Source organism: Rhinoderma darwinii, chromosome 12, assembly GCF_050947455.1.
Source record: "Rhinoderma darwinii isolate aRhiDar2 chromosome 12, aRhiDar2.hap1, whole genome shotgun sequence".
Taxonomy (NCBI): Eukaryota; Metazoa; Chordata; class Amphibia; order Anura; family Rhinodermatidae; genus Rhinoderma; species Rhinoderma darwinii.
The window spans coordinates 49,670,340-49,684,340 of NC_134698.1; positions in this window are offsets into that span (position 1 = coordinate 49,670,340).

Sequence of the window (14,001 nt, forward strand, 5' to 3'; positions counted from 1 at the left end):
ATTTTATTGGATTGGCATTCGTGTGCCTGAGAGAAATGACGGGATACACTGTGTTTGAGATACCCAGTGTTAATATTGAAACAGTGATTATTGACTCGGGTTCTTAAGCATTGGGTGGTTCTACCAATGTACTGTAGTTGGCACGGGCATTCTAAAAGGTAAATGACATATGAGCTGCCACAGTTAAGGAGTGTTTGAATTGTGAATGTCTCGTTGGTGACGGTGGATGTGTAGTTGTATTTTTTGTGGCTTATGGTGTTACAGCAAAGGCAGCGTGAATGTCCACATTTGAAGGAGCCTTTGAGGTTAGAAAGAAAGTTTGTGTGTGTTGTCAGATGTTTCTTTGTTCTGCTGGGAGCAAGTATATTTTTGAGGGTTAGGGAACGTCTGAATGTGATGTGGGGTTTGTCTGATAGTGTGTCTTTTAAGTGCGGATAATTTTTTAGGATGTGCCAATGTTTGGAGAGAATGTTCCTAATCATTTTGTTGCCTCTATTGTAGGTGGTGATGAAGTTGATATTGGAGTTGCTAGGGCCAGACTTGGGTTTCCCTATGGGGGGATTTAAGCAGGACTTTTGTGTGAGTTCAGAGGCTTTTGATCTTGCGCCTTTTATAAGGTTTATTGGAAAGTATTTATCTTTGAATCTTTTTTCTAGGATAACGCATTCTTTGTTGAAGTCCTTATCTGTGCTGCAGTTCTTCCTTACCCTCCTGAATTGACCAAAAGGGATGTTCTTAAGCCAGGGGCGGTAGTGGGCGCTTCTAAAATCGATATAACTATTAACGTCTACTAATTTAAAGTGTGTATTTGTCGTGAATTTGTTGTTGTCGTTGTCGTAATTGATGGTGAGATCCAGAAAATCTATGGAGTTGGGGGAAAAGGTGTGTGTAAATGATAGGTCGTAGTTATTGTGGTTTAGGGTTCCGATGAAGCGAGCGGCTTCCTCTTCAGTGCCTTTCCATACTATAAACAGGTCGTCGATGTACCGTTTGTATAGCAATATGTTGTTTTTATAGGGATGTTCACCATGGATGTGTGTTTTTTCAAAGGATCCCATGTAGAGATTGGCGTAGGAGGGTGCAAAACGGGTGCCCATAGCACATCCTTTGATCTGGTGGTAAAAGCTATTATTGAAGCTGAAGATGTTGTGTTTAAGGATGAAATCGATGCAGTTGGTTAGGAAATCTATCTGGGATTCGGGGATTGTGTTGGTGGATGAGAGGAAAGAATGGGCTACTTCTATGCCTTTGTTATGGGGAATGTTACTATACAGTGTAGTTTTGTCTGCTGTTAAAAAGCTGATTGGGGATATTGAAGGGTCAAAATTTAGGTCATTTAAATCTCTAATTAGTTGTGTGGAATCTCTGAGGTGGGATGGTAAGGTCAGGACAACTGGTTGGAGGTGAAGGTCAATGAAATGTGAAAGGTTGCTTGTGAGGGAGTCTATTCCCGAGATGATGGGGCGTCCGGGCGGATCGGTTAGTGATTTGTGGATTTTTGGCAGGTGGTAAATGAAGGGCATGTTCGGGAAGGGGACAGTTAGAAAACGTTTCTCTTTTTTGTTTATCAGTCCTGATTTGGCAGCTGACTCAATTAGGTCTTTATATTCTTGTGTATAAAGGGATAATGGGTTGGTGGTGAGTTTTCTGTAGAACGTAATGTCGCTTAGGATCCTCGTGGTCTCATCAAAGTACTTGTGTCGGTCCTGGATAACTATGCCCCCCCCTTTGTCAGCTGGGCGAATTATGATTTCTTGATTCTTTTGGAGATTTTTCATAGCTCTTCTTTCGTGGTTAGTTAAGTTGTCAATATAGTGAGATGGAAGTTCTAGTGTCCTAAATTCGTTACTAACCAGGGACGAGAATGTTTCAATCATAGGGCCCTGGTGGTGGGTCGGGTAAAAATTAGATTTGGGGTGGACTTCCACTGGGATGGCCAAGGGTGTGGGAGAATCTACAGGTAATTCAATGGTTGGGCCTGGTTTGGTGGTGTGTTTGGTCAAAGCGAAGTGTCTGGTGAGTGTGAGTTTTCTTATGAACCTGTTGAGGTCCATAAAAAGTTCAAAACTGTCAGTTGATGCCGTGGGGCAGAAAGAGAGGCCCCTATTCAAAAGGCTATGTTCAGAACTGTTTAAGATGTGTAGTGATAAGTTGAACAATTTTACTGTTGGACCAGATTCCTCTTTTTGTTGAGTGATGGATGTTGGTTTGGTCTGTTTTCTGCCTCCTCTCCGTCCTCTAGGTCTATGTCTAATTTTCTTTTGGTCGAAATTTTTTAATCAGGCATTGCCCCAGCATCATTCATCGATGCCACCTTCACCCCTCTAACACTCCGTTTGCTCTAAAGAGACGTAAACCAATTTAAATAATATATAAAAAATAAAAAATAATACAAAATAATAAACAAACATAGAAACAAACTACCGTACGTAACACTGCGTTAATGGAAACATTAAATTTTAGTTTCATCACTCACATTCAATTCATATCTTCCTCCTCGGCAACACATTCTCCTTTTCCTTTCCCACTGTTCCTGCTGCATAGACCGGCGTCCTCTGGCGTTTTGCGGTTCACCGTGCGTTCCATCTAGCTTTGGACCACGTCGGCCACCGTAGCGTAGGTGGTCTCCTTGACAACCAGTAACAAATCCAACCTACACACGTAACCTCTTATATCTCAGTTACACAAACGTCCCACGCTTGAAATAAACAAACAAACTAAAAACAAATCATCCACTACGTGTTCACCACTTGTTCCCTTCTGATGTCTTCAATAACAAAATATTGCCGTCCCTCACATACAATGTTTTTATCCAATCCCCCGACACACATTTTTTATTTAAGAACAAAATAAGAGTTCCCTACAGTGATAACTCGCCTTTTACCTTTCTTATGGTTTTATTGTGTTTTATTGTTTAAATACTATGAAATGTCATTGCAATGGACTGTACCCTTTGAACTCTGACCTGCTTGAGTTTTTGGCGGTTTTTTTGCCTAATTGCCCAGTCTGAACTGGCTCCAATCAGATGACCTTTTGTGTGTGTATATATACATGTCTCTTTTTTCTGTGTTCACCATGCCTGACGAAAACGCCAGTTCGGCGTTGAAACGCGTTGCATAGCAATAAATACTTTTACGTTCACCCGGCTTCTGGATTCATCCTGTCCTCACCACGCAGCAGCGCCAATATAGATCCGTAATTTTTCTACGTGCACTCATCATTATTTTTAATTTGTCGTGGGATGATTCCGTATGTTGTGCCATTGTGTGCTTTTTATCTTTAAAGTGAATCTATCTATTATATTACTACTGGTATTTTGGAGGGCTTCACGTCTTTTGCAGTGTTTAGGGTTGTGTCATTCTATGCCCTCTGTATTCTCTCTCTTGCTTTTCTCTGTATGTATTTTGGATATATGTTAATATATATGCATAATAAACTTGGATATTGATTTTTCGAATTTTGGATGCTATACCTTTGCTCTTTTCTTTTTTACTGATTTGTTCACTGTGCATACTCGAGGACTAGTCATTTCAGAGACGTAGTATATTTATATTACTTTCTACAGTTAAAGGGTAACCAAACTTTTACATAACTTTTGACTTATTATCGGAAAGCTGAGCCCTTACACCACTCGCTCGACTTTCTGAGAAAAGCCGTTCAGAAACAAAGCGGCACAGTGCTCACCCGGACGCTTCTGCTGCTAGATTTTAGTGATCCGTGTGGGACTCAGTTCTCAAAGCCCACCAATCAAAACTTCTGACGTCACTATGATGTCAAAAGTTTTTTAAAAGTTTATTGAGGCCCCATGCAGATGACCATAGTTTTTATCTGCAATTATGGATCCGTAATTGCAGATAAGATACTGATGCATTAATTTCTATTGGCCACAGACAACTTCTCCTATATTTATGGGTGTGTGTCCAGGTCATAGAAATGAGTTGCAAAAAAATAGGACATTTCCTATTTTTCTCATTTACGGACTGTGCTCCTATTAATGTGAGCATGGTCCGCAAATGCGGATGACACTCTGCCCTTCTGTGCAGTATTTACTATCCGTAAATACTGCACGGTTGTGTGCATGCAGCATCCACACAACTGTAGTTTTCATCTGTAATTACGTATCCGTAACTACGGATAAAATTGCGGACCCATTAATTTCTATTGGCAACGGACACCTTTCCAGATGTGTGTTCGTGCCGTAGAAATGATCCACAAAATATAGAACATGTCTTATTCTTGTCCACAATTGCGGCACGGACTCGCCCATAAAAGTCTATGGGCACTTCCACAATTGCGGACGGCTATGGATGTGTATCCGGAACCGTCGTATCTGTATTTGCTCACAGTAAAAATCCTTATGGTTGTGTGCAAGCGGCCTTACCCTTTAACCGTAGCAAGAAATATAAATGCACTATGACTCTGAAAGTCTCTGAGTTTGAACAGTGAACAAATTGCTCGGTTACCTGTGTTTTAGATCAAAGTGTCTGAGCAAGTACAAATCCTTCAACCGTAGTATTTGAGTATCAAAGTATTTAGACATGCTCTGTATCTTTGACACATTTTTTAATTTGTTTCAAGTGCCGTTTTCCAGACCCTTTGCAAGCGCACCCGCAGGACAGTCATTGGTTACAAGTGACGTTGCAGACAGTGTATGCCGACATCTATTGGACAATGCCTCTATTAATCAAACAGAACAAGGGGCTGGTGGACTATACTGAAAATTCATTGACATAAACTGGGAGGGATCTGAGAGTCTTTAAAAATTCTGATGTACGTGGTGGCCACAACATAGCCCCGAAAACCCATGAGAGAGTCTTTAAAACTTCTGATGTACAGCGTGCCCTCAACATAGCCCCGAAAACCCATGAAGACGTTAAATGTGGTAAAACATGTTAGGGGGAGGGGGCTTTGTTGTTGTATATTTCAGACCTGTGTCCTAACCTGTCCTTTTCATGCAAAATTAATCAATATAGGATTGAATGTGCGGCACATACGCAGTCCTAATAGTGATCTAGCATATGTCATAGTACTCTAGAGACAAGGGTGAAAATTATCTTAATCTATTACTACTAGTAAATGTATTAGAATAGAGAGGGGCAGCCCATTTTAAGAATTATCTTTGTGGTGTACAGAATCAATTTGAGTTTTAGTCTTGAGTAATAAAATTTTATATGTTTTAATTTAAATAGTGAGGTGGAAAATAGACATTATTTATTTTTTTTTTTACCCTAGGGCATTTTGTATATAAATAGTTATGTCTTATATGGGGTTGTCTTTTGAATTTTGTGAAAGGTACACACACAGCACAGTCTTTTATCCGCACTTCCAAAATATCAGTTTGAGGACCAAATTTTGAATGTAAGTCAATACAAAGATGCAGCAACGTTGTTGTTCAGTCTAGTTAACCACATAGACTGAAGAGCCCCTTTAAGTAGGTGTAATTGATTGTTGGTGGATGGTTGACTCATATCAATGATATGAGAGCAACAAGCTAACAGCCGTGTTATTGCTGTACAGGATCCTAGCGTGTTTTCTGAATGTTTTTATTCTCTCGGCAGGGAACTGAGTTGCCAAACAGAGCGGCCAAATGAGATAAGGCAGGCAAACATGCCACGCTACCACCCAGCATTCCTTCAATAACATCTTAATCTAGTAACTGGGAGCAACCAAGGGACTAGAAAGTGATACAATGAGGCTCCGCACATAACGTGTGTACATGGACAGTCTTGCTGCTGTATGGAACAGTCATCTGAATTTTATCCACGGTGGCAGACAACCCACCACTGCACTTGGCACTTTTCTGATCCCAGCAGTAGTTGAGACCTGATACATCTACATCTTAACGAACAGGAAATATCTAACATGAGTGTGGGAGAGAGATAAACCACAGGATGCAGAAGGAATAAAGAAGCCTTCAGCGCTTATTACTTGACTCCATGGTGCACACTGATTTACTGATGATGCCAGTCTGCTCTACGGCTTCGTGTGGGTATGTGTGTGTGTGGGTGCTATCAGCGCGTGATTCCCACATCTATACACGGAGTACTGCCAGCATGGGCTCCAAAACAAGTGGCTGAACTGGAAATGCTGGTGAAGCACAGAGACACTGCTGTCCAATTCCCACTCATATTCTATGTGTATATTATCCTAATGCTGCCTGTTCTTTTAACTCTTAAAATGCAGGCAGCATCCATGTAGAAATCCAGCAAACAAGGCTTTATTCAAACCACGTTTATGGACAACATCTGAAGGATACAGTTGGTTCCAAAATTAGTTAGGGTAAAGCCACACGGTGCGGCCGCGTTGCGTCTATGTTGCGTTTTTAAACCGCAGCAAGTCATTTTTCAATAGAAGTCAATGGTGAAATTTTGGTTATGGACAGACTGCTGCTATTATATTACAATGTGTTTTTTGAGCGGTTGACAGCATCTTCATAATGTCCGACTGCATGCAGTTAATGACCGTGCTGCCAATGTTGTTGCTGAACCGCTTGCGGGGGTGCTATCTACAAGGGGGCTGTGTAGTACTACCTACAAGTGTGTGTCTGGCACTACCTACAAGGGGGCTGTGTGGCACTACCTACAGGGGGTGCATGGCACTACCTACAAGGGGGCTGTGTGGCACGCCACACTACCTACAAGGAGGCTGTGTGGCACTTCCTACAAGGGGGCTGTGTGGCACGCCACACTACCTACAAGGGGCCTGTGTGCCACTTCCTACAAGGGGGCTGTGTGGCACTACCTACAAGGGGGCTGTGTGGCACTACCTACAGGGGACATCTGTGATGGCGGGCTGATTGTCATTTTGCTGTGAGTGGGGGGCTGATGGTCATTTTACTGTGAGTGGCGGGCTGATGGTCATTTTACTGTGAGTGCAGGGCTAATGGTCATTTTACTGTGAGTGGAGGGCTGATGGTCATTTTACTGTGAGTAGAGGGCTGATGATCATTTTACTGTGAGTGGAGGGCTGATGGTCATTTTACTGTGAGTGGGGGGCTGATGGTCATTTGTACTGTGAGTGGGGGGGCTGATGGTCATTTTACTGTGGGGCTAATGGTCTTCAAGTGGTTTCAACCTCTGACCTCCTGTTATAGGAAATCCTTGTATTCTACAAAAAGTCTTTGTGTAGGCCAGGACTAATCGACAAATGGGTGTTACCATTCCCCTTGTCAAGAGGCTATGTCCTTACACAATGTGATGCTGTCAGCGATGGTTGGAGACTCACAGTATACACAGCCATTTGACAAGGGGATTCGTAACACCTATTAATCAATGCTTGCACGGAAGTATGGTATTAACTATAGACTCGGCGTGACGGGGCGGTGGTGGAGAAGGGTAGCCCAAGTTTGGGGACCAGCCCAGGGCCTATGGTCTACTTAATCCGCACTGTCGACATCACTTTAGTTATAGCATTCAATTTGAGCGCACGGCCTGAAAAAAACATGTGAGCGATAAACGCCCCTGAAATGCAATATGTTATCCCAAATTAAGTGTATCTTGGCTCTGGTGGTTCAGTAATGGCTCTATGACCTTACATGTCTGGGGGTATTTTATACCTATGATGGCAGTGGGGTCCATTGCTATGAAGTGTTCCAAACATATTCAGACTGCTGCCTTGCAAATAGCAGGAATGTAAAAAAAGAAATTAAGCATGAAAAATTTCTATTGGGAACTTTGGGGTTTGCCAGAGTTTCCCTTTAATTAACAATAATAATGCGGATTGCGTTTCCTTTCTGGTTTTTCAAGGGAAAAGAAAGTAAAGAATTATAAAAACAATTTTTATATGACAGGTGATTATACGTCATTTACACTAATAGAACTATGTATCAAAGTATTGTCTGTACGCACACCAACAACATAAGCAGCAGAAACACTTCCTGTAATAGAAAACCACAATAAGCCTAAAACTTTACAATTTGTGACTTGCCGTTTTCTAGCGCTGTAAAGTTTGTATGAGTTGTCAGATGTCATTCATTGCATTGATAGACAACTAAGTTAAATGCTATCTAAACGTTTGAGAGTGTTTGTTTTTTTTAAATAAAAACGTGTATTAGTGTGTGTGTTGATAAACTTTGCAATTACATTTTATTTAAATTTCTTTTTACTTTTTAAAGATACAGCTGCTCTGTGTTCTCTATATAGAGCAGCTGTATGGTTAGCTATTGACTGAATCCGTCAGTCCCGACAGTTTTGAACTTAGATGTGATAGTTTACAGGTGGATCCTGCGTACCTGCCTTCACTGAACCTAACTGGAACAGGTTTTAGCGAAAGATACAGCTGCTCTGTATAGAGAATACAGATCAACTGTATCTTTAAAAAGTAAAAATAAATTTTAATAAAATTTAATTGCAAAGTTTATTAACACACACTAATAAATTTTTTTATTTAAAATAAACCCAGCAATTTCAAACATTTACATAGCCTTTAAAACATACGATGCAACTTTTCAAAAATTCGGTGCCAACAGGGGTGTAACTAGTCATTAGAGTGCCAAGTAGCACAACTTGGAATGGGTTCCTTCTGCAATTATATTGAACATATAGAAACATGGGATTAGGTTTTTTTCTTCCCAGGGGAAATGAGAGGAGAGGAGAAAATAATTATTAAAAGAATAATTTTTTTTCTTCCCTTCAATAGAGTGGTGTGAGGGCTTATTTTTTGAAGGAGAATTTGCATTTAAAGTACCATATAATGTAGTGGAAAATGTAAAAAAATTATTTGTGGTCTGAAATTGGAAAAAACTGTGATTCCTCTATTGTTTTTTGGGTTTATTTTTTACGGTTTTCACCGTGCTGTAAAAAGAACAACTTAACTTTATTCTGTGGCTCAATAAGATTGTGGTGAAACCAAATTTATACTGTTTTTTTTAAATATATTTTACTGCTTTTACAAAGAAAAAACTATTTGTTAAAAATAAAATGTTTTGTGTCGCCACATTCTGAGAGACATAACTTTTTTTTTTTTTTTTGTCGTTTGAGCGGTGTGAGGGCTTATTATTTGCAGGACGAGCTGTAGTTTTTATTGGTACAATTTTTTGGTACATACAACTTTTTGTTCCATTTTTTTTAGAGCTAAAATGACCAAAGAACAGTAATTTTGGCTGTTTCATTTTTTTATTTTTTTTACGGCGTTCACCGTGTGAGTTAAATAATATTATATTGTAATATTTCGGATTTTTACAGACGCCGCAGCGATACTAATTTTGTTTATTTTTTCAATAAGTTAAGAGAATTTTTTTTTTTTTACTATAAGGGTATGTTCACACGGCTTATTTTTAGCCATTTTTCGGGGCCGTAAACGCCCCAAAAAATGGCTGAAAAAACGGAAGCTGAACGCCTCCAAACATCTGCCCATTGATTTCAATGGGAAAAACTGCGTTTTGTTCAGACAGGGTGTGGCAGTTTGAAAAAAAGGGGCGTAAAAAAATGCCCAGTAAAAAGAAGTGCATGTCACTTCTTGAGCTGTTTTTGTAGCCGTTTTCCGTGGTGTCCAATAGAAAAACAGGTCTAAAAATGGCCGCAAAAAACATTTGATGCTTTAAGAACTGCTGAAAATCAGAGGCTGTTTTCCATTGAAAACAGCTCCGTATTTTACAGACGTTTTTCATGTGAACTCTCCCTCGGGGACTTGAACCAGCAATCGTTAGATCACTGCTACAATACACTGCAATACTAATGTATTGCAGTATATCTTAATTTTTGCAGGCTTCTGTTAAGCCCTGCCGATGGCACAGTTAATAGAAGCAGAGTGAAGGCAGACCTGGGGGCCACCATTAAGCCCCTGGGCTGCCATGATAACCATCAGGACCCCACGATCACGTCACAGGGGCTGATGAGCCGTTGGAGGGGACGCTCCCCTCTATCTAACGCCTTAGATGCCGTGGCATTTTAGGGGTTAAGAGGCCAGGAACAGCGTGATCTCTGTTCCTGGCCGTTAGTCCCGGGTGTCAGCTGTAAGACACAGCTGACACCCACAGCGTATGGTACGAACTCAGCTCGTGAGCCTGCACCATATATCACTCCCGCACCAGGACGTGCTATTACGTCCAGGTACGTGAAGGGGTTAAAGTGTACCTCCAACTTTGAACATCATTTTGTTTTTAGGGCCATCTTTTTCTGATTAAGATCATAATATGTACTCCACTAGGGGGAGATTATTGTAGACAGGATCAAAACAGCCTCTATTGAACTCAATAATAATTCTATATTCAGTAAGCATCTAAGCCCCTGCTAATGTTGACTGCAGACAGACAGATTTGTATCATTTAACCCTATCGCTAAAGGGAAGCAGGGGATTTTGGGCTCTGTATAAAAAAACAGAGCTCCAACACCCATCAGCTGATCTCCATGGGTCCAGTGGCTAAAAAACCCAGCAGTGGCAGCAGGCAAAGTGTGGTATTAAAGTATTCACCCCTCCTGGTGTCTTCCCTGTTTTGTTGCAATATAACCTGGAATTAAAATGGATTTAAATTTGGTTTTATGCAATGGACCTGACAAAATAATCCAAATTGTTAAGGTGGAATGAAAGAAAAGCTATTGTTAATAGAAAAAAACAAAAAAACTGTAAGTGCATATGTATTCACCCCCTTTGCTCTGAAACCCCTTAATAAGGTCTGATCAAACCAATTAATTTCAGAAGTCACATAATTAGTTGCATAATATGTGTGCGATCAAAGTGTCACGTGATCTGTCACATGATGTCGGAATAAATACATCTGTTCTGAAAGGCCCCCGAATCTAAGCCACCACTAAGAAAGTAACATGAAGAACAAGGAGCTCTCCAAACAGGTCAGAGACAAAGTGGTGGAGCAGTAAAGACCAGGGTTGTGTTATAGAAAAATATCCCTTACTAAATTATTGTGTCACAGTTAAAAATATTTTGCACCTTCAACGTGATAGTCATGTTAATCAAATGGTATAAAGCCACAAAATCATTTTAATTAAAGCTTGAAATGCAGAAAAAACACAGGGGGATGGGTAAACAACTTTGCCAGATACTGTACATACGTAGAGCCAATTCTAATGAATGGGTGACATGAAGACCCGCCCCCCCCCCCCCCCCCCCCCATCGGGTAGCCATATGCCCTAACAGAGCATTAATCATTAGACATACAGGCTGGGTGTTCTTACAAGAAATAAAGGAAAATAATTTCTATCATAACAACAAAACATGCAGCATGTGAACATGATGGAAAATGTATATTTTAGTGAATCATCCCTTAAAAGTAAAAGTGAGATACAACAAATGTGGGTGATATTGTGAAATCTGAATTGCTGCATCTGTGCCAAGTTTTTCTAAACCAACAGCATTCTTAATTGTTTTCCGGCTATTTGGCAACAGAATGAAAAGAATTTAGAACAAATTGTACATGAAAAAATATGTACCTTGTATAAGTCGCAATAGTAAATTTGGTTACAGCAAGTACAAATCACTGTGTTAAGGCCTCATGCCCACTTCAGTTTTCTTCGTCAGGATCCTATCCGTTTTTTTAACTGATAGCACCCAGACACATTCATTTCAATGGGGCCATGCACGCTTCCATTGTTTTAACGGAACCGTGCGGCCGTTCCGTCAAAAATAGGGCTGGTCCTACTCCTACTCGTTTTTGACGGAACAGTCTCGGCCTTTGCATTGATTTGGTCCGTGAAACAATGAACTGCACACGGAAGCCAACCGTGTGCGGTCCGTGATTCACGGAACCGTCATTAGCGGCCGTTTGACGGCCGACGGAAGCGTGCATGAGGCCTTATATTGTATGGAAGTGTGTTTTATTATTTGCTGCCTTGTATCACTGTTTACAGGTTTGTACGAGTGTATAACCATTTAGGGTCAGTTCACATAGCGTTTTTTAGGAGCTGATGTTGACGTGTCTGAATCAGCGTAAAAAAACACCCAAATCACACCCGCAATTATTTCAATGGGAGGTAGAGGCGTTTTTTCCCCAGGCATGCTGTTTCTTGGAGTGTTCTAAGCTTCTGACCATAGTGGCGTCACCGCTTTAGAGCCCGCCGTCATGCCCCCTCCATGTTCGGTGGTGCTGCTAGCAGCCGATATGGCTGCTACAGCGGTAGCGACGCCACATTCAATAGTATCTGCATCCTTAGGAACGGTGTGACGTGTGTCATAGTGACATGTCAGAAGTTGGAATTGGTGGGGGTCCGAGCACTGAGACCAGGGGCGGATTACCAGTTTGCCCCGGTTCTCCCTTACCGGCTGTTAAAATTACTGCCGGTTCAGAGAACAGGAGTGAAGCGGGACCGCTCACTCAACCAGTGGCTATACACTACACAATAAAAAAAGTTACTATAGTTACTATAGTTACTATAATAACGGCTCCAATTACGCCCCAAGAAGTGACAGGTTCACTTCTTTGACGCGGGCGTCTATTTACGCGACGTCTTTTCACAGCGGCGCGTAAATATACACCTTGTGTGAACAGACAAACGTCAGCCCATTGATTTCAATGGGCAGATGTTTGTCAACGCTTTCAAGCCGTAATTTCGGGCGTAATTCGGGGGTTAAAACGCCTGAATTACGTCCGTAAATAGGCCGTGTGAACATACCCTTAGAGGGCCCATGAGACAGGATCACAGGTTGTGTGATGCTGTCTGCTGGGCCCTGTATCTAAGCCAATCACATGGTAGGCTTAGATACGAGGCCCATGTGTGATCCTGTCTGATGGGCCCTGTATCTAAGCCTACCACACGTGTTACTAATCGTTTTTTGTGCGTTATCTTACAGGTTAGTTCGCTGGACTACGTCGGATTCCAGGACTACTTAGATGACGGCGTTATTATTATCAATAAAATGGTTAATGAGGGTTGTCTGGGTGGTTTTTATTTCAATAAAATATTTTTTCTATGTCTTTGTTTTTTAAACTTTATTACTACCGTCTTAGTAGTGGACGCCGGCTGATTGACAGCGTCCATTACTAAGGCGAGGCTTAGTGTTAGCCGGTGCAGAGGCTAACACTAACCCCCATTATTACCCCGGTACCCACCGCCACCAGGGGTGCTGGGAAGAGACGGGTACGATCCAGTACCTGACCATCTGTAGTGATGGTCGGGCAATGGGGCGGTCGCAAGTTGGTATTATTAGGCTGGGAAAGGCCAAAAACTGTCCCTTCCCGCTTGGTAATGTTAACCTGCTGCTGCTGCTGGCTGGTTATGAAAAATGGGGGGGACCCCGCCAGATACAACAGCAGCAGCCTAGCGTTACATGGGGGGGAAGGGTCACTGTTTTTGGCCTTTCCCAGGCTGATATTACCAGCCTGTGGCTGACCCGGTACCCGACCATCACTACAGATGGTCGGGTACTGATTCGTACCCGGCTCTTCCCAGTACCACTGGTGGCGGTGAGTACCGGGGTAATGGGGGTTAGTGTTAGCCTCTCTGCCTGCTAATATTAAGCCTCGCCTTAGTAATGGATGTTGTCAATCAGCCAGCAGCTATTAATAAGGCGGTAAAAGTAAAGTTTAAAAAAATACAAGGACATAGAAAAAATATTTTATTGAAATAAAAAAACAAACACAACCCTCATTAACCATTTTATTGAGAATAAAAAAAACGCTGTCATTGAAGTAGTCCTCGAATCCGATGTAGTCCAACAATCGAACCTGTAAAATAACACAAACACACAAAAATAATTAGTAACACATAAAAAAGCAAAACAATTCTTATACTTACATTTTCTGGGTCCAGCGCTGGAACCGCAATGTCAGCGAGCTGGTCCCTATATCTAATCCCATCATGTGTGATACTGTCTGTTGAGCTACTGTATCTAATCCTATCATGTGTGATACTGTGCTGAGCCACTGTATCTAATCCTATCCATAGTTTGTAGGGTCGTAGTGCTATAGATATGCTGTCTCCTACACACACACACACACACACACACACACACACACACACACAGGCATAGTGTGTAGTGCTATTATATTCAGGAGTACAGTGTATAGTACTGTAATATTCATTGTATGATACTATTATAGTTAGAAGCATA